We start from the raw sequence: 11,742 nt of genomic DNA, 5'->3' as shown, positions 1-11,742 counted from the left end.
TTTTAACAAAGACAGTGTTCAAAGTGGAAGTCGTATTATTATCTTAAGTGCTTTGCATATTTCACGGTCATTGTCTGGTCAGACATAAATCGTTCTAAGGAATTTCTTAACCTTAAAAAGAATCGATATATGAAAAGATGTGTTTATCAAAAACAGGGTCCTAATTTTTCAAATTAACATTGTTTCCACACCCTTTTGGATGAAAAGAGGTATTACATTTCAAAAGTCAAAGAAAAAAAATATTTGAGACTGTTATTGATCTTGGCATATACAGCACTTATTAAAGTGAGGCCATTTCTGATTTTTAAGAAATAATTGCTGCTTGCCTTTTTTTCCCCAATTAGCCCTCTAACAATCAGCCTGTTGGGCAAAGCAAGACAATTCTTATGGTTTTACTGGCTGTACTCTATATTTAAATAGGCATGTTACCAAAACGCTGTTCAACTTGAGCAACCTTAACACCCCTCTATACTGTATAATATTGTTTACTGACATGGCAGTTATTCAGTATTATACTGAAAATAATTAATAGAATCTCTGAAATATAGGAAATTTAGAGCTGCAAATTCCTTTATTTTTGAACACGTGTAACATAGGAAAGGAGAGAAAATATTCTGATTTGTTTTATACTTTGGAGTGATTTTACATCATTTGCTTTGTGCAGCATGTTTTGTTTGGTGTGATTGATTTAGCGTGGATTACCCCACTGTGGAAGGTTTTTCAGGGGTGTTGTGCTAAGCTTCTCTGGCATTGCTGTACTTGGATTATTTGAAACACTGACCAGTCAGAGAAATACTTAGGGTACTTAATTTAAAGACAGCCAACCTCTGAGTAAATAAGATCCCCAAGTGCACTTTATTTTCTCATCTTATGGGTAAATAAGATCCCAGTTGCTTCCATAAGCTTTGTCAGCACTGCTGTTTTGTGTCCATTCATCTCATTGTACCTACAGTACTATATATGAACTGTAAAGGATAAAAGTCACCTTTCTTCTTGATAGAATTGATTCTTGCAGTCAAAATCTATTGAAGATTTGATTAGTAAATATGAGGATTTTTTAAGTACAGTATCTTCTTTTTTTATTAGGCTTACTCAACAATTTGCAGAGCAGAGGTCTTCTTCCTCCATATTATGGGAGTCCTGACTAAAGTGCACATAGGGCATGCTTGTGAAGACACATTTTTGGACAGATTTGAAAGAGAACATTAAAATTTCAATATATTTTGCCATTATTTGCCATTTACTGTATATCACTTTGTTTGAAAATTTTTAAATTTTAAATCTTTTATTACTTCTATCATTTCTAGTAAACTAGACTATTTACTTCTGCCTTTTTATGAGTTACAGTATATTCAATAAACTATAGTTTAAAACAACATCCATTGTAATAGTTCTGTTCTTAATTAGGTGTCTCATTTTGTTTTCTGAAACCGGTTATATAATTACAGACAAATGCTCACTGGATGGATGCTCAGTTTGTGACAGATGCAGCTGTTTTGTTTAGCAGAATGTGTTGAGTGGTATGTTTGTTTAGCAGATTTCCTCCACATTTACTGTAAGTTGCTTCTATAAACTATCAGGGCACTGCTTCCTTTTCAGTTACTGGCAGAGCAAGCATTTGAAACTATCAAACGCTGAACTGACAACATACTGTATTCAGTGCTTTTCTTTTGTTGAAACAAACCATACAGATGAATTATACCTTCCAAAAGGCTTATTCCTACTCAATGATGACAATTTTTTAATGATTTATATTCATAGGGGGGTTATGAATTGTACCTTGCAAGACTAGCAAATATGAACCCGTGGACAAGACTAAAGGAGACAGAAAATGTATTAACTAACATTCTGTTGTAGCAGAAGAGTTAGATCATGGGAAGCTAAAAATCCCTTTTCTAACTAAATGCAGTATGTTGGATGTCATGACGCTCACACACTTTACTCCTTCAATGTCAGGAATTGTACACCTACCGGCATTCTCTTCCCAGACATTGCATTTGGTGAGAGAGGGATCTGTAAAGTAAAAAAGGCAAAAAAGCTGCAAGAGGACCCTCACAATCTAAAAAACAAAAAAGCCCCAAGAGCTTCAATGGACAAGCCCTCAACCTGAAAAGGCTCATGGGTTTGTATTTGCTTTAGGTAAGCTAATCCTTAGCAACTCTGTTTTAGCAATTAGTTAACATGTTATTGTCTACCGTGCTTACACAACAAGCCCTTGATGCTATATTAAAAATACTAAAAAAGACAGCATGAGAACACTATATTTTCAAACCATCATATGTAAATGAATATCAATACAGCCTACCCGAAATGTGTTAATTTAGACAAAGGTGGTCTTTTGTATTCACAATAATACAATAGATGTATGTTGTGCATGTTTTAATCAATGGTGCCTTCTCTTAACTTTCCTAATGTAAGTTCTGATTGCAATGTTACCAAACTGTTCATGAATGAAATAAATCAATGTTAATAACCGATTCAAAATAAATATTTATAAAAAAGACATAAGGAATATATATATATACAGTATGCAGTATGTTAACACATAATTCACAGCAATTAAAATATTCTGTAGTAAGGATGCTTTTGGGTTATGGCTTCTTTAAAAGAACGAGCAGCTAGCAGTTAGCTACTACAGTAACTGTCTAGGTGGGCTGAATAGTCTCCACTAGTTTGTAATTTTTCATTTGTTCTTATGTGTTGAATCTTTAACCTTCAAAACTGGCATGAAAAGCAAAAGACTCCTTGGCAAATATGGATAAGAATGTATTTTAAAGATGTAAACCACATACTTTTCTGCTGTCTGCATGCTGCAACTTGAATAATATAGAAATCTGCTACAGGGCACTGAGTTTGTCTCTAAAATGTGTACATTAGAGTCCTGGAAGTATGATTTGAAAAGATAAAAGGTGAGAATATAATATTTGCATTTTAAAATGACATCATTACAGATAATTTGTAAATGAAGTTCCTTTTAGCAGTATAGCAGTACATGAATGTAGTGTTAAATAGTTCCAGACATATTGTACCACAATTGCAGGGACTTAAAATGGTGCCAGTACTTATCGGCCATGCCTTAGTCTCACAGCAGTTTTTGTACAAGGCAATAATTTTCAGGTATGCCTTAATTATGTGTTTGTGCATGCCATTTCTTTCACAAAGAACTCAAAACAAGCATCCCAAAGTCTATTATCCTGGCATTAAACATGCCTAAATTATTGAATTATTAGGATTTAATGGGGTTTTAACAAATAATTGTACTCAATCTCTTACCTCCCACTAATTTAAGATACATATTATTATGATATATTATGCAATTTCCCTAAGGCTCGATGTTAAATTTAAACAAAAGTCAGTTGTATCAGTTATTATTTTGCTGTTACATGAATTGTTGATTAAAAATGTGCTGATGTTGCCATAGTGTGACATCAGGCTGAATACTTCACTGTGACAGATTTTTTAAAATGCCCACACAATATGGTTGAAGCAGTGTCTGCTTCCTAATTACCTCCTGCTTCAAATAGTTTCAATTTACTATGAAAACTTTGATGTAACAGGCCTGTTTGCTCAGTGAAATGTGTTGCACAGAAATGTAAGATTCAGTATATTTCAATAAGTTTTCAATAGACTAACATCACGTGAAAAATACAGCAATGTACAGTAATATCATATGGAGAGCCATGTATAGGGCTTAGATAGAGATGTTTTTATTCTTGTCCCACTTTTCATAAAAAAATCCCTTTATCTTCGAGCTATTTCAATCTGCATTCCAATATGTGATCCCTCTATTAATAATTCCTTTTGTTCTAAGAAGTCATTACCAGAAGCCTTAACTTTCACATTGCTTCAAAACTGAAAAGATGAACTCAGAGTTTCATCTGTTTTTTGTTGAAAAGTTTCAACAAAACTGAAAAGTTTCAACTGCAGCTAATGCAGTAAACCTGACCAGGCAATTTCTTGAACGTACTCCCACCAAATTCATAACGTGCAGTCACTTCATGACCTATTAATGCTTTATTACTAGTATACAGTAACTGGTATTGTTGTTTTCCATCATAAATCTACCTAATATCAGCATTAAGTCATGTGTACTGTGAATGTGTCTTTAAGAGATCTCCGTATACAGTACCTCCAGATGAGGCATTTAACTTTCTGTTGCTCTAAACTCATGGCACAAATTTAAAAATTAGAAAAACCTCTTGACACTTTAATTGATTGACTCAACATAATAAATTAATACAATATATTTAAGGCATAAATTTAACATTTTCATACATTTTTCACACTGCTAAGTCAGAAGCTTACTTTCGGAAGACCATTTTTAACATGTTTATTTCAGAAAAAAACTCATCTGTCCCATTCACTGTCAATGGTTAGAATATACATTGGCAAAGGCCTCAGTTTTGTACCAGTCCCCAAGAAGCTGGACATCCCCCAAACCCAAGTCAACCTCAACCGCTTTTACTGCAGGATTAATCTCAGAGCACATTTTGCTGATGACTCCTCCTCACAGGCAGCTGACAACAACCCAGTTATTGATGCCATTAACAATATTAATACTAAACAGAGCTGCTGTATTCTCCCCTCCAGCCGTTTTCCACCAGTTGATTACTTCATTAATCAATGCATAAATCAAGCTCCCAAGACCATTTCTATACCCAATAAACATTGGTCTAACCTCACCCAAGGAGAAATTCAGGTGCTCCAATCTCTATGCAATATAGATGATTTTGTCATCAAACCAGTTGACAAAGGAGGCGCTGTTGTGGTGGGGAGAAATAACCTATATATTAATGAAGCCTCTAGACAACTAACCAACACTTCCGCCTACCTTCCTCTCCAACAGGATCCTACCACTGACTACCAAAAGGAAGTGGTATGCACCATCTCCCTTCTTCTCAGCAGCAAGGAGCTCACCCAGGAAGAGAACCGGATCATCGTTGAACATCCCAAGGTATCCCAATTTTACCTCCTCCCCAAAATCCCTGGACACCCCATTGTCTCAGCATGCAACTGTCCAACTACTCACATCTCGGCCTTTCTCGACAGCCTTATGAGACCGCTGGTTGAAGGTCTTCCTTCAGTTATCAAGGACACCAACCATGCCCTCCAACTTTTTAATGATTTTGAGTTTCAGGGCCCAGAATGCTATATTTTTACCATGGACATCACATCTCTCTACACCATCATTCCCCACAATGACGGTCTTAAGCCCTCAAGCACACGCTGGACAAACGCATAGTGCTTGATCCACCCACCCACACCCTTGTACGCCTTGCAGAATTGATAATCACACTTAATGCATTCTCTTTCAATAACCTTTTTTACTAACAGGTTAGTGGAGTCGCCATGGCCACCAGAATGGGAACCAGTTATGCAAATATTTTTGTTGGCTGGGTAGAAGAATGCTTCTTTGCTTTCTACACTGACTTTGTCCTGGACCTCTACAAGTGATAAATTGATGACTGTATCGTTGCCGCCACATGCTCTAACGACCAGTTAGAGCACTTCTTGCATCACTTCACCAACTTCCACCCGTCCCTCAAATACAGTTAACATATCCTCCGCTACTCTTTTTAGACATAAACCTATCCATTAACCATCACCCACTCTCTACTTCGGTCTATGACAAACCCACAGATTCACACAGCTAACTTCTGTACAGCTCATTTCACCCCAAACACACTAAAAACTTTCTCCTTTTTTCACAGTCCCTTCGGCTACGGTGACTCTGCAGTGATGAGATTGATTTCAAGAACTAAGCACCCAAAATGCTCTCTTTTTTCATCAACAGAGGATACCCTACCCGTGTTATTGACAGGGCCCTCACCTGAGCCAAAAACAGCATTCAAACCATTAACTTGATCAGGAACTCTTGGTCTAACAACTACATTCGTTTGATGCTTCTCTGCCACCCTAACACACTCTCTATCCCCAGGACTATTAACTACAACTTTCCTATCCTACAGAATAATCCCTCCATTGGGGCCCTCTTTCCTGACTGCCCTATCATCTCATATTGCCGACCACCTAATCTTCTTGTTTACAGTTCCCTTGACCGCCCTCAGCAATCATCCACACCAGGCACTTTCCCCTGCAACAGAGCTCGCTGTATCACCTGCAAATACATATCTAACACCACACTCATTCAAGGCCCCGAAGGACAATTCCAAATCACTCAGATGACATCTTGTACCTCCAGCAACCTTACTTACTGTATCTCTTGCAGTAAATGCCCAGCCTACATTGGGAAACAGGAAGTAGACTCAGAGACCGCTTCAGAGAACACGTTATGGCTGTGAAGATTAAAGATTTCTTCAAGCCCATAGTTTCTAATTTTACCTCTGACGGCCATGATCACACCAATCTCTCCGTCTGCATTCTCAAAATAGGGTTTCTTAACTCCTATAGCAGAAAGACATCAAAAACTAAAATTATCCTGAAACTTGGTTTACACCTTCCCCCTTCTCTCAATGACAGACTTGTTCTCTTCTAATTCTCTATTCATTTTTAGGTTTCATTTCACACCTCTCCTCACCTCTCTCGACCTCGCACCACTTGATTGGCCACTCTTCCTCTCCCCTGTTCCTGCCTCCTCCTCTCTCCTGGCCTTTGTTTTCCCATGCTATATTATCTGTGCTGACTGCCCAATCTTTCTTACACCTCAAGAAGGCTCCACAGTCGAAACGTTGTGTTTTCTTTCTTCTCTTTTCATCATGGAATAAACCTATTACTTGTTCCTTTGCAGCCTACGCATGCTGACACCGCTACCCACCTGAACAACTTATCCTTTCTACTGCTCCATCAATCTATTATTGGAAAGCAACTTGTTGCTAATGCGGGCTTTGTCCCATCCCGGAAGCAGAGGGCAAGACTAAACCCTGGATGAGAAGCCAGTCCATTGGAGGGCAAAAGCAATTTAGAGAAAAACAACAATCTAGTCAGCATGTCTTTGGGAGGTGAAAGGAATATAAATCCCCTGTTGAAAACCCACAAGAAAACAGGGAGAACATACAGATATAACACAGAAGGTGCCACAATCCAGACTTAAAACCAGGACCTACAGTACAATAAGAACTTTGAAGTCTCAAGTCTGAAATCTCAAGTTTGAAGGCTTGAGAATTCAAAGTGAGGTCTGTCTACTACCATTACTATACTGGAAAAATGTCAATAGCTTTTCTAAATATTAAATGAATTTCAACAGACAAAAATCTGCTGAGATGGAGTCCTGTGAGCACATTTGAAACACTTGTTTTTACTCATAGACGTGAAGAACAGGTATTAGTCATTTACTGTATATAGCACAGTATCTCTTTAACTTGTCTCCCCTAATTGATGCAGAAAAATAAGACGGTACAAGTCATCAAACATCATCTCAGGATCCTGGGTCAATCACAGGTCATTTTCACAAAGTATTTTCAAGGCACTGCATGTGCAGCCTGGAAATGTGCTGGCTAAAGTTAATGCACTGGCATCCAGGCTTGAATAACTGGCTGACTTCTGAATGTTGAAATGTGCACGGACACATGGGACTTTTTTAGTTACATAAAGACATTAAAGCATATGTTTTGACACTTCACCTCTGAAGTTATTTCATAAAGAATACATAACACTTTTCTATTTTACCCTACCACTCCCATTGATCTGACTAAAGTGTATTCCTTTCCTGTACCTTTAAATATCACCAACATTATTTTCACATTTTAATTAAAAGTTTATGTATTTTTTCTAATGTTATAGTTACTGCAGATCAATACAATTTACAGTACATGTAACAAGATATATGTGTTTGTTTTGTTACTTTCTCTCATGCAAAATAACTTGAAGTCCCTATCTACTTTTTAAATTGAATTATCTTTTTAATTTAATTGTAATTTACAAAGCATAAATGCTTTATAGTTGATCTCTTTTGGTCCTCTGATTCATTCTTGTCTGTTTTCTGGACTTTAGCATGGTGATGATAATAGGAATTCCAGATGAAAAGTATACTGTTTTTCAGTAGGATTAATTCTGAAACTTAAGAAATATTGCATGAAAGTCTAGCCAAAAGCCTCTTAATTCTTAATGGAAAAAAAATCCAGTTACTGTCCAGTAGTTTTTAACTTTTTAAAAAATCTTGTTCTGAATCACAATGCTCTAGACAGTCCAGACCAAACATTTAATGGTGTTTTAGCAATAGTCAAAAACTGAACAGGCAAATAAGTTCAGTAATTGGTATGCACTACAGCAACGATTACAGTTACATCTGTTTCCTCTGAAATACACAAGTACAGAGAGAAAGGTACTGTAGCTTTACAAATTTGAAGGCCTCAACTTTATCATCATGTTCAGGCATGCATATGCATAAGGGTATTGCACTAAACGTTTTGTACTTGTTAGTTTAAAAAATAACTTTTCAAGTCTAAGTAGAGAATCTCTAAATGAAGTTACTGTTGTACTCAGGGTCAGAGCAGAAGATGACATTCATATTCATCAGGATAACTTCTGCTGTCTGACTAAAATATGAACTTGAATGTGGGAAGGATTTATAACCACCTCCAAACAATAAAAGTTATTAAATTACTCATTACATTTTTTATACACAGGTCTTAATAAGATTGTTGGAATATTTTATGCCCAGATGGATTGATTTATTCCTATTTCTCAGAAAAGGGCTTCCTCACATGAAATGCCAGCATTGAAGGAACTCTTATTTATATTGGATATTTGTCTAGGCAAAGTTGTATATCCTGAGAAAGGATTGTGTGCACTGAAATGTTGACAAGTGCTAACAAATAATTATACAGAGGAATTGCCTTCACAGACTAAAACTGCACAGGACTTCGACGATTATTTTGTGTGCATTCTTTTTGTTTTCTTATAATGTAGTGCATCTAAGGTTTTAATTTGACGATTTGGTTTTAAAAGTCAGAACATTTAGAATCTTCAAAATATTATTGCAGGGTATTCAGAAGCAAAAGAAATACGTCTGACAACCTAGTCTTGTGCCTTGCACATTTTTGCATCTGGACTGTCATAAATAACTTGACAGTGAAGACATCAGTACCTTTAAAGAGTGTTTTGATCATAAGTGATCATGGGTTTGTGATCACAGCACCATTTGGAAAATGTAAGCTCACTGAGAAGAAGCACATTCTAGCCAATTGTGGTGATTAAAGATTACACTGTTATACGTTTGTGGCTGAAGACAGAGAGGATACTTTTTCATTATTAAAATTTCATAAAGATTTGTACTGAGAATGCATTATGAATGAGCAAAAGGTCATGACAAGGTCACAAAACAAAAATAATGCAAATAGCCTAAGCAGCCAATAGTTATTGGTATTTAGTTTAAAATACCTTTATGTCGTTTTTTTACTCTCTCAGCCATGATCAGTTTGTCACTGTTATTTTTAACACCATTCATGTCTTATGAAGTTTTGAAACAATTAAGATATGGTTTAAAATTGTGAGACAAATCTACACAAAACTTAATTTCAGTGATTTGATTGTTTTGTTGTGATAATGTACATAAAGCCAGAATTAAATCAAAACACAGACCCACCAATAAATTTCAATTTCCAAGTTCAGAAAATCCAAATTCTTCTTTAGAACAAATAAAATATATCCTGGACATAAGTTGTTCAATCTAAAGTTCAAAGGGTAAGCTGATTCACTAGGTTCAGATTTGAATAAGGTCTCGGAGGCCCAACACAGGGACTGACTCCTCCCATTTATATTTCAGTGATCCATTGGCTACCAGAATTCATTAAAAAACTGTGGGTATTTAAGTCAAAAGCTGCTCATAAAAAGTGATAAAAATTTAATTGAATATAACTGTACCAGCACTTTGACCAATTAATGAGCTACATGTGAACAAGGCAGTAGCTCTGGCCTGAGTCTCATTACAGAATTGAGGGAATTCAGACTGGTTAGGACTAGCTACAGAGCCAGAGCTGTCATTCAGCCAAATATATCTCAATCTGTCTGAGAGTAGGGGACGTTTATACATAAAACAAACATCCAGCCGAGTTCACCTGCTGTGCTTTATCAGTCAGTAGCAGCGTCTGGGTCTTCTTGTAAAAGTAATTCACACTTTTTCACAGCACTGCTCCTTTAATTACCACTGGACTCTGCTGTTGCTCAGGCAGGCCTGGCAGGAGGAAGAGGGGCAGCAATCACAATCACTGCTCACAGGAAGCACACAGCACTTTCTATTACTTCATTATTAACAGGCCTCCATTGATTGCAGGTTGCCAAAGCCTCTGAGGCCTAGCAGCCCTGCTGGACTACCCTGGAGTAGGTCATTATCCAAGACCGGCTCTACCAGAGAAGCCACAGGACTTGCTGTTTTCAGATTACTTGAGATATTTAAATATAATTGAAGAAAACAAATCAACAGTTTGAAATTCCCCTGGTACAGAAGGTGACTATTAATTCATTCAACACTCTTACACCATGCGGTGTGTATTGGGGGTAGGGGGTGTTGGGGGGCTGAGATGAGGGGAACTGCTAGGATGAAAAAGTAACACTTGGACAAATGCCTGTTTTGTTTAATTTAGTAACATTAATTTTATTTTCTGATGGTGTTGAATATAGTCTCCCACCTCAACTCAGATGATGGGCTCTTACCTAGGACAGACATGGCCCATATTATTGTGATTAAATACCTTTGGATCCTTTTACGTCAGTGGCTTTATGTTTAAGATGCTGTTCCTAATGTATTTCTACAGTAACTCTTCCTTTGCATAGCATAGAAGTATAATAAAATATATGTTAAAGTTCATTTGTGGCATAGCTTGGAACAGAAGAGGTTTGCTGATGTTAAGACCTCAATTAAAATGCAGGATTTTGCATGATGGAACAATTTGAACTATATTATTTAGTATTAATCAATATAATTTGCTTACTATTTTAAAGAGCAACGTTTTGATCACAATGAAGCTGGATTAATGTTAACCACTTCACAGTAACAGATAAACAAAGTAACCTATTAAATCCATGTCTGTAGAACAGGAGACTAAAATAGAAATCCTGGCTGCTGTGCTTTCAGAAGTCCAGGTGGATATGCATTGAAAAAAAAACATGAGCGAAACATCAACTTCAACAAGGTCAAAACAACTGTTGTTTTAGGATCCATCTAGTTCATATCATACAAGTAAGTTTTGATGAGCTGAGAGATATTTCTTATTCAAAGCTTTTCTTTTCTTTTAGATATCAGGCATTTCAAGGCTAATAGGGCATGTGATTATGCATTCCTAGGAAACATGTGGATAATAAATATAGTGCATTTTCATATTGTAATACATTTATTGTCACATGACTATTTTTCATTTCACTTTGTACAAGGTGTACTGTAGTTCATCTAGATAAAAATGCAATCATGCAAGATTGGTGAAGCAACAGCGCTTCTCACTATGCTAACACCAATGACAGTTATTCCCTGAGAGTTCTTTTTCTGATTGTGCATTTATTTAGCCAGCTAGTGTATCTGAGATCGATAGTCAAGGTCAGTCTGTATTTAATTCATTACGGCTAGTTGGTATTTTTTGTTTATGACGGAAGGAAGTTTATAAAAGAATAATGGGTTAAGTCACAGATTGCAGTTTCACGTCAGTGAACTCCCCTGATGAAAAGCCTCAGCACAGGGTATTATACTTTGCCGATGAATAAATCCACTTGACTTATCCAAAAGATTAAATTATTTACACATTTAGGAAAGATTCAATCCTCAAATATGGCAACCCTACTAGGACTTCTCAT

General features: G+C 36.5%; 1 long non-coding RNA gene across 7 annotated transcripts in view; it reads left to right on the top strand.

Annotated features, from left to right (window-relative positions):
* The window catches only part of LOC138223889 (uncharacterized), a 455,431-nt gene that overhangs the window by 167,390 nt on the left and 276,299 nt on the right, over nt 1-11,742 (top strand). For 6 of the 7 annotated variants that reach the window (XR_011182303.1, XR_011182302.1, XR_011182304.1 and 3 more), the window contains one exon: nt 4,847-4,954. The exons of the other annotated variant lie outside the window; for it this stretch is intronic. This is a non-coding gene — a long non-coding RNA (uncharacterized lncRNA). The remainder of the gene's footprint in view (nt 1-4,846; nt 4,955-11,742) is intronic. 7 annotated transcript variants of the gene reach the window in all.

Source organism: Lepisosteus oculatus, chromosome 17, assembly GCF_040954835.1.
Source record: "Lepisosteus oculatus isolate fLepOcu1 chromosome 17, fLepOcu1.hap2, whole genome shotgun sequence".
NCBI classification, from domain to species: domain Eukaryota; kingdom Metazoa; phylum Chordata; class Actinopteri; order Semionotiformes; family Lepisosteidae; genus Lepisosteus; species Lepisosteus oculatus.
Note: the sequence above shows the minus strand (reverse complement) of the source record. Positions and strands in the feature narration are given on the sequence as shown.